This window comes from Dioscorea cayenensis, chromosome 16, assembly GCF_009730915.1.
Source record: "Dioscorea cayenensis subsp. rotundata cultivar TDr96_F1 chromosome 16, TDr96_F1_v2_PseudoChromosome.rev07_lg8_w22 25.fasta, whole genome shotgun sequence".
Taxonomy (NCBI): domain Eukaryota; kingdom Viridiplantae; phylum Streptophyta; class Magnoliopsida; order Dioscoreales; family Dioscoreaceae; genus Dioscorea; species Dioscorea cayenensis.
The window spans coordinates 16,940,674-16,954,894 of NC_052486.1; the positions used below are offsets into that span (position 1 = coordinate 16,940,674).

Genomic DNA, 14,221 nt, shown 5'->3' on the forward strand with positions numbered 1-14,221 from the left:
GTGTGAAAAAATCCATGAGGGCGCCTGCACGGTCGCAGTGATTTTCGATTCCACCCTTTAAAAGCCGATTTCAGCCCACGATTTCAAAGATTCTTTTCTCCAACTTTTCCCCAACTTGAGAGAGGGCTGCGGCTAGGGTTTTGAGAGGTATTGGCTAGGCTTTGGAGAGGTTCTATGGCTCCAACATCGTGCGCCATTTGGAAGATGGTTAGTGGGAGAGCTTTCGTTGGCACTGATCCGGCGAGGTGTACCCTAGGCTGGACAAATGGACCCTTGCGACGAGTGGAGGACTCTACACAAGACCATCACCGCGACTAACGAGGGGGTTTTCTATGGATGCTTTGTTTTTACATTCGATTTCGGTGATTGTATCTAGCTTCATGGAGAACTAAACCCCTAGTGGGTACTTGGGTATTTGTGAACCCTAGGATGTATTCGTTTCATTGAATCTCTTTATTATGCTTTCAATTAATTGATGTTTATTGTGAGTTCCAATCTTGTATGCTTGATTGTATGAATACTCCCCCAAAGTGACACTAGGGTTGAGAGTTCTTCTTGGTAACTCTTGTGAGTGAGTGACACACCATGAGAGTTAGACAAAGTTAGATTGGAAAGGGTTGAGAGGGTGAGTCAAGAGGTAGCGGAGCGTCCCCTTTCCCCTCCGGTATGATCTATCCTACCTCCACGTTCCAATAGTTTTTTACGGTCATAGTAGAGTGAATGGGCTAAAGGATGACCTTCCACTGGGGCTTAGTTACGAGTGCAACAGAGCGAAGTGTTGAAGTGATTTTAGCATCTAAGGCTTAATTGTGGCTAGGGATGTTTCACCTGGACCAAAGGGTTAGGTCTATACATAGGAATAGGGTTTATCATTTGGAATTCCTAGAGCTTATCTCAATTCTATACGAGTACGAGGTGTTGAGATTGTTCGATTTCTCCTCCAGGAGATGTATAGAGTTAGGCATGGTTTACCTTAGATTTGGGACTATGCAATTAAGGATTTCCACGACTCACTATTGCATTGATTAGGAAGTATATTAGAGGTTTCTTACACTTGAAACGATTGTCCTAGGCGGAACAATACCCGGGTATCCCATCTTTATCGATTACCTTACCTTCTCCTTTACTTGTGCTCTCTTTCTTGTTGTGTTTACTCTTGAGAATTAAATCTTGTCACACATATCACTGTTCATCTTCCACATTAGTTAAGAAACAATTTAAGTGTCTTGATTTCCTACTCTCTGTGGATAAGATACCCACTCATCTGGGATTATTACTTCGACACCCATACACTTGCCGTGTACACGAATATTCGGACGTGTCAAGTTTTTGGCGCCGTTGCCGGGGAGTAGGTGTTTAGAGATATTTTTCACTTTGTTTTTCTTAGCTATTTATTTATTCAATCTATTTCATATGTTCTTATTCTATCATCGTTCTGATTTTTGTTTCCTTTCTTTTGGTGTAGCTCCAGGTTATGACCCGAGGGAATCCCTCTATACTGATTGAAGGAGATCCCGAGCTTGAACATACACTTAGAAGAAAAAGGAAAGAACCTATGCAAGAACAGTCAAATCTAGCTGATTTGAAGTAGAAGAATCGAAAAAAACATGGCGTAACATAATGAGCAGAGCGGACATTATCTCGATTATGCCGGACCTTCAAGATTAGGGACACAATCGAGCATTATACGTCCCCGATTACAGCTCAAAAACATCGAGATGAAGCCGAGCATTCATCCATATGTTGCAAAGAATCCGCGCAGTTTAATGGTTTGGCCGATGATGATCCAAACTACTCATATAAAAGAACTTTCTTGAGGTATGTGATATCGTCAAGATAAATTGGGGTAACAGATAATGCCATCAAGTTGAGGGCCTTCCCATTTCCTTGAAAGGGAGTGTGAAGCAGTGGCTACACTCATTACCTAGAGCATCATTTACCACATGGGAGGAGATGGTAGAAGCTTTTCTTGGCCATTATTTCCCTCCCAAAAAATCTGCAAAGCTTAGGAATGAGATCTCATCCTTTGTACAATTGGAATTGGAGTCTCTATTTGAGACGTGGGAAAGGTTCAAGGAGCTCTTGAGAAATTGTCCACAACACGGATTCCCAGAGTGGATGATTGTTCAGACCTTTTACAATGGTCTAAATCCGAGTACAAGGCAACTCTTGGATGCGGCAACAGGAGGTACCTTAGGTAGCAAGACCCCCGGTGAGGCCCGTCAATTAATTGAAGAAATAGGGTTAAACAGCTACCAATGGAATGCCAGGGAGAAGAAAAAGGTGGCCGGTATCCATGAGATAGATGCAGTGACTTCGTTGGCGGCTCAAGTGGAATCACTGAGTAAGAAGTTAGATCTTCTAACTCGAATAGAGTATCGGCTGTGATTACTTGCACCTGGTGTAGTGGAGGACATGCTCCCTCCAATTGGCTGATATCTATTGGTGATGTATCTTCAGTTGAAAACGTTGATTTTGTAGATAATAGCATGAGGACTCAAGGGAACCCATACAACAACACCTATAATACGGGTTGAAAGAATCATCCCAATTTCTCGTGGAGCAACCAAGGTCCACAAAAGGCCATGGGGCCACCGGGTTTCCAACAACAAGGCCCAAATGTGGAAAACAAAGTTTCAGGTTTGGAGACCCGAATTACCGATTTGGAAAAGGCCTTAACTAGGTTTGTGCAATCGTCAAATACAAGGTTTGAATTAGTTGAGGCTAAACTTCACAACCATACCGCCTCCTTACATAATCTTGAAAACCAAGTGGGGCAGATTGCAAAGTCCTTATCGGAAAGGCCACACGGAAGTTTGCCGAGTAATACTGAGACCAACCCTCGAGAGCATGTGAAAGTGATCACTTTGAGAAGTGGTGGTGAGGTCGATAGTAGGCTTCCGGGTGAGAAGCCAAATGAACACGCACTCGAGGTTATAGAGGTTGAAGAGGGAACAAGCAAAGAGAAGGAGATGGCACCTCCATCTTTCAAGCTAAGGATCCCTTATCCCTCTAGATTGAAGAATGACCAAGGGGATGAACAGTACAATAAGTTCCTGAGTTTGTTCAAGCAACTTCACATCAATATTCCTTTTATTGAGGCATTGGACCAAATGCCTAAGTATGCCAAATTCTTGAAGGACTTGTTGACAAACAAGAGGAAGTTAGAGGAGAGTGCTGAAGTGATCTTAGATGCGTCTTGCTCGGTGGTCTTGCAAAAGAACATACCGAACAAGAAGAAAGACCCGGAGAGCTTCATCATTCCGTGTAATATCAGTAATCTAGGTGAACAAATGCCATTGGCGGATTCAGGGGCTTGCATCAACGTCATGCCATACACCTTCTATCAAAAGCTAGGCTTGGGCAAGCCTAGACCTACTCGGATGACTTTGCAACTAGCGGACCGAACGGTGATACATTCGAGAGGTATCATCGAGGATGTGCTTGTCAAGGTGGATAAGTACATTTTTCCGGTTGACTTCATAGTGCTAGACGTCGATGAGGATGTGGATGTACTCTTGATACTTAGAGGCTGTTTTTGCGGACTTCCAAGGCATTGATTGACATAGACGGTGGAGAGCTAACTTTGAGAGTTGGAGATGACAAGCTCACATACTGCCTTGCTGAAGCCATGCGGCATTCTCTTGATTTTGATGATACTTTGTACTTTCTAAATGCTACTGATGAGATTATTGATGAATACATACATGAGATGTTCAATCCGGACAATGAAGAGATCATGATGCTTTGTTTGACAGAAGAAGTACCATCTACACCGGGGATCTTGAAGAAGGTGCTTCGTAGATTGAAGAGGACTAGGAAACGCCACCACAAATGCTCTAAGACTGTTGGAGATGTGTGTGAACCGAACAATTTGGGTGAACCATTTCAAGGTAGTCTCAAGCCCGACAATTCACCCTCTACGCTCAAGAGATTTTGCTCATCATGTTTCCAAGCCATGGGTAAGAGGGCAACTTTATCTATGAGCCCCCGTGAGGTAAGACAAGGTATGCCAATCTAAGTGATGTTAAACAAGTGCTTCTTGGGAGGCAACCCAAGTGTTTACTATTTTCTTAATTTGTTAGTTTAATGTTTGCATGAATAAAGTGTTGAGTGTTGGTGTCTTGATTTTTATATACTTGTGCTGCAATTTTTATCGTGGGTTCTCAAGTTCATCGTGTGTTTTCTTGTGAATTTTTTTTCATGTTTTTCACTGGTAGAAATTGCATATTGGGATAGGCTCTGAGTGTGTAAGCATGTTCAGAAATTTTCTGCACAGCCAGCAGAGTTTTCTAAGTATTCAGAGAAAACACACGGGCGTGTAGAATTAACACACGCCCGTGGTTTTATATTGTGAGCTCATCCAGAGAAGGCACAGGGGCGTGGACTCGCCCTTGTGGATGACCATGCAATCCTCACACGCCAGTGGGTAATTTCCACACAGGTGTGTGAAGTCCTGCAGAGATTGGCAGACTTTCCTGAAAGCACACAAGGGCGTCGAATCGCCCCTGCAGGCGACCTTGTGAAAATTGCACGGCGTGGGTAATTTCCACATGTCCGTGAGAATCATGCAGAGGAGCTCTCCCATCCCGACAATATATAGGGCATGCAGCTGCCCCTTTGAGTTGGGCTTGTGAATGCCCATGCCCGTGTGGAATTTCCACACGGGCGTGCGGAACACTTAACAATTTTTCTCAAATGTCCGAGGCGACCCATGATGGCATGCACATGCCTCGTGAATCGGGCGCACGGGCATGGTTATTTATCACACACCCTTGTATTTATGTTCAGAGGCAGTGAGTGTTTTCCCGAGAGCACACAGGGGCATGCACCTGCCCCTATAAAGCTTTCCTATGGAGGAATATGGGCGTGTGTAATTTCCACACGCCCTGCATCTGGATGTCTGAGAACTCCAAGAGGCGTGAGTCCTTTTAAAAGGATTATTGTTCCTCTTCATCCTAATATCCTCCGGTTGTCTGAGAGCACTTCTACATTGTTTCCCGACCTCATATCGCCAATTTGGAAGGATTTCACTTGGTTTTCCGGCCGTTTTCAAAGCTGTCTCATCTCAACTCGACGGTAAGCCCTATCTTTGATTTCCTTCCCAAATTCATGATTTTCATCGATAAAACTAGTTAATAATGCTTTGTTTCTTCAATTATAATCATTATTTATATTTAGAAAGAAGTAAAAGCATTATAATGGTTCATTTGTGGAGTTTAATATGCGGCCGTGCGTTTGTTCACGACCCGTGGATCCACACGGGCGTGCGGAAATTCCGCACGACCGTGTGGATTCTGCAGCTATGTTGAATTAACTTGTTTGATCAATTCTCTTTCAATTTTTGCAGACTATGGCACCCAGGTTAAAGAAGCAAGCTGATAAGTGACCGTGAGAGTCGTCCCTTAAGTCCGAAAGCATCACGCTCATTTTGAGCATATGTCAAGACATCGATTCAGACAGACTCGGTTCTTGGACATGAGTATATTGAGAGATTTACATCAAGGGTATGTGTTTCTGTCGGGATGAAGTCGAGGATCTCGTTTCAGTAGGTGGTTGGAGGCAGTTATTGTCGATTAGAGAGCTAGCCATCCGAGAGCTTACACTAGAGGTTCTGTCATCGTTCAAGTTCGATAGATCATATGCGAGATTCGACTACCTCGACATAGTTTAGTTCATACAATTAGGACATCACTATAGTCTGACTATCACATAGTTTACATCGAAGGCATTTACGAGACACTGAGGAGTACTCTCAGTCACTAACGGATTATCCTGGAGCTCTGACCCCACAGAGAGCTTATAGAGCATTATGTGGTAAAGGCCAGTTTGAGCCGGGGGTGTCCAAGGCCACGCGTGCTTTCGCGACCTACGTATCGATATCTACATGCCATCATGAGCAGGTCGGTGAATGGCCATGGAGATATCACTATCGTTCTGAGCCAACAGGAGCTTATGTACTTGTATTCGATGATGTAACACACACCGATCCATCTAGGGCACATCGTCACTGAGTAGATTCAACGTTAGGGCCAGTATGCCGGATTGGGAGCGATCTTCTCGGGTCTATACATTAAGAGATTAGCTCTGGGTATGGGTCTCTTGGGCGCGATTCGCGGGCCTGAGAAGACGAGTATACCCGTGCCCTCGAGCCTGAAGATGATGAGATTGATGGATATGGTCCGTGAGGGGTTCGAGACGGGGTTTATGCTCTTGTTCTACCGACCCCGAGATAGTCGAGGAGGCGATGATGCCGAGGCTTCCGCACTGCTCGAGCCTCGAGCCAAGCACCTATGGAGATCGAGGCACCTTCGATGACAGAGGACCCACCCCCGTGCGCATGTTTTGACCATCTCAAGCCCAGGATCACTTTGAGAGGCTTGAGAGCACTGTGGGGGTGATACGGAGTTCATGGCACGTTTCGACACCTTACAGCAGATCTTAGAAAGAGAAGTCGGCTCATCATTTGTCGTGCAGCCGAGGACTCCTCCAGCCCCCTCCGCTCCGCCAGTATCTCCTTCACCATCTCCACCAGCACCCTTTGATCTAGCACCAGCAATAGTAGAGGATTCGGAGAGTGACATCAATACTTGATTTTATTTTTCTCGTCTTTTATTTAGGCATTTTTTTGGACTTGTATACTCAGGAAGGACTCTCCTTCTGAGTTTATTTTCATTTTGTATGTCGAGTTGTATTCATTGTCTTATCTTTTATATACTCGAGTTATTTTTGTTTTTATTGAGCTTCACTGAACCCCCACGTGTATGCATGTAGATGGTCTTATCATCATGGGAATTGAGACTTTGTCATGGGCACGACCAGGGTGTTTCGCCACTTGGCCGTGTGAGCTTCACGACCCGTTGGAACAACACTCCCAAGGACTTAGCTCCATCAAATGCAACACTCGGAGTCAGGGGAGTATTGTTTTGATTGCTTCTCCCACATCTGAATCTAATTAAGTTACATTATGAATGAGCTTGTATGTGTACATTGGGGACAATGTACAACTTAAGTGTGGTGGGAGTTTCATAGCGCACGTATTTCTTTTGTACTAATTTTGATTGATATACATGTTCACATAGCCAATGGCGGTTTACCTTAGTTGCATTGATTGTATTCTTGAGTTTGGGAAAAATTTTAACATTGAATGTTTTCATGCTCTAGTTTTTGCTTGAATTTCTAGGAATTTTTGCCCGATTGATACTTGTTGCACTACTCACTCTTTGAACCCTATTGGAAACTCATGTTTGATGTATAAGGGACTAGTTTTAGTTGTTTCTTGTGTTAATTCTAAAAAAATGATGAATAAATGAAAAGAAAGAACAAAATAGTTTTGTTGTTTAGTTGTGCTGGTTGGGTGGAAAGAGCTAGCACCTATGATGTATGAAGCTACTCTCATAAGTCGGATACTAGTTATGCCCTAATGAGAGAAAGAGCTATCTCATGGGATGTGTGAAAGCTACCACCCCGGTGGAAAGATTTACCACCTCGAAAGTGTGAAAGCCACCTTAGCGGCCGCTTTGGAAAGGGCTACCTTAGTGGATGTGTGAAGCTACTACCCTTTTTGAATTTTTATTACCTTTTGTAGATAAATAAGTCCCTTATACGTAGAACTTTGAGGAGTATACTTTGGGTCAACTTGAGTGAGTTCACACACTTACACGATTTCGGGTTTGTCGCCTTTTTGATTCAATTTTTTAGCTAGAGCATTGATTTTTCGTATTTAGTGTTGAAATTTCCCGTACTTATAGAATGTACTCTTTGTATGCTTTGCTGAACCTAAGGCCAAGCACTTCAAATATTTCCTTCATCTGTGCTTTAATGTTTTAATTGTTTCTTGAGGACAAGCAAAAGCTTAAGTGTGGGGGAGTGATAAACGCCTAAATGTACATATTTTATATGTATTGATCTTGTATTATTTGTGTATATCTTGATGAATTGATGCCCGTTTGAGTATAAATTTGTTCTTTTGGTGTTGCAGAGCATAAATGTGCCGAATGTAGCTCAAAAATGCAAATTGGATGAATTCGACACCAGCAGCATTTTTGGGAGGTCACAACAGATCGTAGCGTCATCATGGTGATCACTATTTATCTTTGCGGGCATTCGTGTCGTGAGCTTCACGGGCTCCATGCGCCCGCATGGGTGCCCGTGAGATTTGCTGGAATTTCACAACCCTCGGTTACTGTAGTAAAAACACTGTAGCTGGAATTTCACTATTTTGGTTCTTTTGTTCATTTTACTTTATCCCTAAGTGAAGTTTTGCATGAAAGTGCTCCGGAGACATGTAAAAAAGAGTCTATGTCGAGTATTCCTCTGCTAATTTAGCATGAATCGTCTATGTAGACTGTAATCAAGTAGGTTGGGTGGCTCTTGTGCCTAATCGAGCATGTGCATCCTTCGAATGATTATAAGATATTTTTGTCTGCAGTCTACGTTAGGCGGACTCGAGAAACAAAAATTATGAATGAAGGATAAAAAAATGTGTTTTTCTCTTGAATTCTTTCATGCATTCACTTAGAAATTAAAGTGTTGATTTGTGGACCCGAAGGACTCTTAACTCGCTATTGAGGGCGTCTTTAACATTTCTAACACCGGTAGTCATTGAATGAGGCGTGAATAGGGAGAGCGAGGGATTAAGTATTTACACACACTCACGAGGAAAGCACTTTAGAGGACTCATGACTATCTCTATTGAGTTGGTTATTGTGCAACTCATTTTCTTGATTTCATCTCATCTGTGCCCGTGGGGTTGTTCACTACTTGAGCTTGAGGTTGTATATTTAGCCGTTTATCTTCTTGCCCCTATTCTTTCATGTGTGTTTGCTTGGGGACAAGCAAACGCTTAGGTGTGAGGATGTTTGATAAACGCCTAAATGTATGTATTTTATACGTATTGATCTTGTATTATTTGTGTATATCTTGATGATTTGATGCCCGTTTGAGTATAAATTTGTTATTTTGGTGTTGCAGAGCATAAATGTGCCGAATGTAGCTCAAAAATGCAAATTGGATGAATTCGACGCCGAAAACGGCATTTTTTCTGGGCATTTGGCTGTGAGCTTCACGGGCTCCATGCGCACAATACGCAAAGAGGAAGTAAGAGTAGATTCTTAGGCCCAGGGAATACGACACTCTCGTGCTCGCACGAGGGGTATTACTTGACGACTCCGTGCACTTGCGGATCGCTCATCAAGTTTTTGGCGCCGTTGCTGGGGACCCACAAGAAATACTTGGAAAACTTAGAGTTTATTGATTTAGCCATTGTTTCTTTTATTTTGTTCATCTGTTTCTTTTTGTACATATATCTCCATTCATTTGAAATTATTCTCCACTATAAATATTTCTCTTTCTTTGATATTTCCCAGTTATTCACTATCCATTATCATTATGGATGCAGCTAGCGTTTGGAGTGGCGCCTCTTATTTGCAAGTCCCATATTCGGATCCGCCACTTGAATCTCTCACGGCATTTGAATTAGAAGGAATGACGAGTACACACATTTTTTACATTTGGAGACGGTAAGAGCGTTACAATGTGCCCGGAGCTGTACCACTGGGAGAGCATGGTGTGCAAGACCTATTCACGGATTATTTGAAATCCGATAGTGTATTGCCAGTAGTGGAGCTTATCCCACCTAATCCTTCCCCCATCCATATTCATGAGAAAGTCAGGAACAATTCTGATGCCTTTGGCATACCAGTTCATCAATATGATGAGGAAATAGATCTTTTGTCGGGAAATAGCTCAGGATCATCCGAAGGTGAGATTCAAGCTATAGAACAGTGCATGGATAGTAGCAGCTCGATGGAAGACGTGTGTAGAGGATTCGAGGATATTGATCTGGGGAAGTTTGGGAGACTGAAATCATCAATTGAGGAACCGCCAGAACTAGAACTAAAGCCGCTGCCCGAACACCTGGAGTATGCTTTTCTCGCAGAAGGATCAAAGCTCCCAATTATCAAGGCCGCCGACCTGACTCCTAAGCAAAAATCCGACCTTCTGAGTGTGTTAAAGAAGTATAAAAAAACAATTGCGTGGAAGATCTCAAACATTAAAGGAATTAGTCCTTCCTTCTGTACACATAAGATTCTCATGGAGGATAATCATAGGCCAATGGCTATACCCCAGAGAAGGCTCAACCCCAATATGAAAGAAGTAGTGCTGGATGAGGGTAATCAAACTTCTTGATGCGGTATCATTTACCCTATCTCCGACGGTGAGTGGGTAAGCCACGTACAAGTAGTACCAAAGGAAGGGGAATGACGGTGATCACTAATGAAAAAATGAATTAGTCCCCACTAGAGCGGGTCACGAGGTTGGCGTGTGTGCATAGACTACAGAAAACTCAATGATGCTACTAGAAAAGATCATTTCCCTCTACCTTTCATCGACCAAATGCTTGAACGACTAGCAGGGCACTCGTATTACTGTTTCTTGGATGGCCTCTCTGGATATTTTCAAATCCCCATTGCCCCAGAAGACCAGGAGAAGACAACCTTCACATGCCCTTATGGTAATTTTGCTTACCGCCGCATGCCCTTTGGATTATGTAACGCACCAGCCACTTTCCAGCGATGCATGATAGCTATATTTGACGATCTAGTGGAGGATATCATGGAGGTCTTCATGGACGATTTCTCGGTTTTTGGTAACTCTTTTGACTGCTGCCTCAAAAATCTAGAGCGGGTTTTAGCCAGATGTGAGGAAACTAACTTGGTTCTCAGCTGGGAAAAGTGTCATTTTATGGTCAAGGAAGGCATTGTGCTGGGTCATAAGATATCGCAACAAGGAATTGAGGTGGATAAGGCCAAGGTTTCCACTATCGAACAGCTGCCTCCCCAACGTCGGTGAAAGCCATTAGTAGTTTTTGGGACATGCGGGGTTTTCTGGAAGATTCGTCAAGGATTTTTTTCATTAATCGCCCGGACCACTTACAAAGCTCCTTGAGAAGGACACGGCCTTGAGTTCGATGATGAGTGTATGACCGCTTTCCTTACCCTCAAGAAAAACCTTGTTGAAGCCCCGATCATCGTGTCTCCCGATTGGAGTTTACCTTTTGAACTCATGTGCGATGCGAGCGACTTCGCGATGGGGGGCGTTCTTGGAGCAACGTCGAGGGGGTCATTTTCACCCTATATACTATGCAAGCAAGGCATTGAATGGTGCTCCGGAAAATTATACTACCATCGAGAAAGAAATGCTTGCGTGGTTTTTTTGCATTTGACAAGTTTCGTTTATATTTAGTGCTATCAAAGGTGATCGTGTTCACCGATCATTCCGCTCTGAAAATATTTGTTGAGCAAAGCAGGGATGCAAAACCTCGATCGATCCGGTGGGTACTCTTGCTTGAGAATTTGACATAGAGATCAAGGATAAGCGGGGGGCCGAAAACTTGGCCGCTGACCACCTATCTCGCCTTGTGGTCCCATTGGGGAGCACCGAGGAAAGAAGGGAGATAAATGATGGTTTTCCTGATGAGCAGTTGTTTAGCATTCGGATACTGAGAGAAGAAGAAACTCCGTGGTTCGCTGATTTTGCAAACTATCTTGCTGCCGGGATGTGTCAAGATGGGCTAACTTATCAACAAAGGAAAAAGTTCTACTCTGATCTGAAATATTATTTCTGGGAGGATCCCTATTTGTTTAGAACTTACGCTGATCAGGTGGTGAGGAGGTGCGTATCTCATTCAGAAGGGTATTCTATATTGGAGCATTGTCATGTCGGTCCCACTGGGGGACACTACAGTACCAACCGGACAACCAGGAAAATCTTAGATGCAGGTTTTTATTGACCTTCCATTTTTCAAGATGCACATAAGCTTGTTCAATGCTGCGATAGGTGCCAATGGACTGGAAACATTTCAAGGAGAGATGAGATGCCGCAAACCTGTACCCAAGCTTGTGAGGTGTTCGATGTGTGGGGGATTGATTTCATGGGCCCTTTCCCTAGTTCCCGTGGTAACCAGTTCATTTTGGTTGCTGTGGATTATGTTTCTAAATGGGTGGAAGCACAGGCGTCCCCAAAAAGTGATGCACGAGTGGTAGTAAAATTTTTGAAAAAGCTATTCTCCGGGTTTGGTACTCGAGAACGATCATCAGCGATCGGGGGACTCATTTTTGTAATTCACAGTTTGCGAGCACCCTGAAGCGATATGGAGTATCACACAGGGTTTCAACTCCATATCACTCTCAAACTAGTGGGCAAGTTGAAGTCTCCAACCGCGAATTGAAACGAATTTTGGAGAAATCGTGAGTCGAGCACGGGGAAGGATTGACGAGATCATTTGGATGATGCCCTCTGGGCATATCGGACAGCATATAAAACACCTGTTGGAGCAACCCCTTATAGGCTAGTCTACGGGAAAGCTTGCCATTTACCCGTTGAATTGGAACATAAAGCATATTGGGCTATTAAACAATTAAATTTCGACCCTCATCTAACCGGCCATAAGAGGAAGTTCCAACTTAGTGAGTTGGATGAATGGCGCACTATGGCTTATGAAAATTACTTGCTTTACAAGAAAAGGATTAAGGAGTATCATGACCAACACATCAAACAAGGTAAGCATTTCAAGGAAGGGGACCAGGTTCTTCTCTATAATTCAAGGTTACGACTCTTCCCGGGGAAGTTAAAATCTAGGTGGCACGGGCCCTTCACAGTTTCACAAGTCTTTCCCCATGGCACCTTCGAGATAACTCATCTGGAGAAAGGCACATTTAAGGTTAACGGTTACCGATTGAAGCCATACCTATCTTGGAGCACTTCTCTTGGACTTGGAGGTAAGTCCCCACCATTTGATCCACCTTGAGGTAAGAAAAAGGTACGTCGAGCTAATGACGTTAAACAAGCGCTTCTTGGGAGGCAACCCAAGTCTTTAAATTCGTCGTCTTTAAATTTTCGTATTTCTTTTAGTTGCTTAGTTTATCTATTGTGGTTGAATGCCTTTGTTTGTGTGTTTTTCGTATTTTTCTTTTGTTGATGTTTTTGTGCTCAACTCATGCTTTGGTTTGCTCGCTTGTATTTGGCCTTGAATTAGTATTGTTTAGTTGTGTTTTATTGTCATCCCGGCGCTTAAATGGTTGTAATTCGTATTTTATTGAGTGTGCAACAGGAACCATGCCAATTTTTCAATTTTCCAGGTCCATACGGGCCGTATGGACACTTGTGGCATGATCCGGGGCCTTGTGGCCGTCCTTGCGGCCGCAAGGGACCTCTCGCGGGTACCCTGTGCGCGCGGGCTGTGGGCCTCACGGGCGCCATGCGCCCGCATGGGCGCCCGTGAGCCTTTCAGGCTGGAATTTTCCAGCCCATGCGGGCACCATGCGCCCGCATGGGACCCGCATGGGCTGGGCTGCCCATTAAAGGGGCTTTGTCCCCCTTTCTCTCTCCACTCTCTCCTCCTTCTTCTCCTCTTGTTTTCCTCTAATCTCTCCCTCACTCTACCTCATTTCTTCACCATTTCTTTTAGTTTTTCTTCTCTAATCACCTCTCCTCCATCTTGCAAACTCACTCTTTGGTTTTAATCGGAGTTTTATCAACCGCTTTCGCGGATCTCATCACCCCAAGCCTCCAAGCCCTAATTCTAGGTTTTTGCTACAAACTTGGTTTTTATTGTGTTCTCACTTTATCTTTGAAGCTTGAATGACATATTTGGTTGTTGTGATGTGGTGTATGCTTGTCTCTTTGAGTTTTTCCTTCATTTTGTAAATTTTGGGAAGCTAGATGTCTAGGAGAAACTCTTGCAAAATTATTTTCGCAGGTTACTTTAGCAATGGCTGAAATTTTCATTCTTCACATAGAAATTGTTGTGCTTTCAATTTTTTCCTTAATTCCATGATGATATAGTTTTCTCCTATGAATGTATTCATAAAAATATTGGTTTGATCACTTGTTTTTGTGGTATAGGTATGCCGATCAAGCGAGTTCTAACAAAGCGGCGACGGCACGTTGCGGCATCAAGTGGAGTGCCATCCTTTGCCTTACCACAACATAGGGCACGCTATAATCTCTTACAGTCCAAGCCCTTTGGTATCATCTGCACAATTGACCGCAATGACCTCGAAGTTCTAGGTTGTGCCGAGACCGTGGCGGAGTTAATCAACCATGATGGTTGGGACAGAATTTTCTCAATTAGTGATCCGCCCTACCGTGAGCTCACCTCGGAGGTCCTCAGCACGATTGAATTAGCGAGACCATCCGGGATAACCTTCCAAGCCTT

The 14,221-nt window shown here is 43.6% G+C and overlaps 1 non-coding gene across 1 annotated transcript; it reads right to left on the reverse strand.

Annotated features, from left to right (window-relative positions):
* Positions 1-2,001: 2,001 nt before the first annotated feature.
* LOC120279909 lies at positions 2,002-2,108 on the reverse strand. The gene has a single exon (XR_005542211.1). It is a non-coding gene; the product is annotated as a small nucleolar RNA R71 (small nucleolar RNA).
* Positions 2,109-14,221: the final 12,113 nt, after the last annotated feature.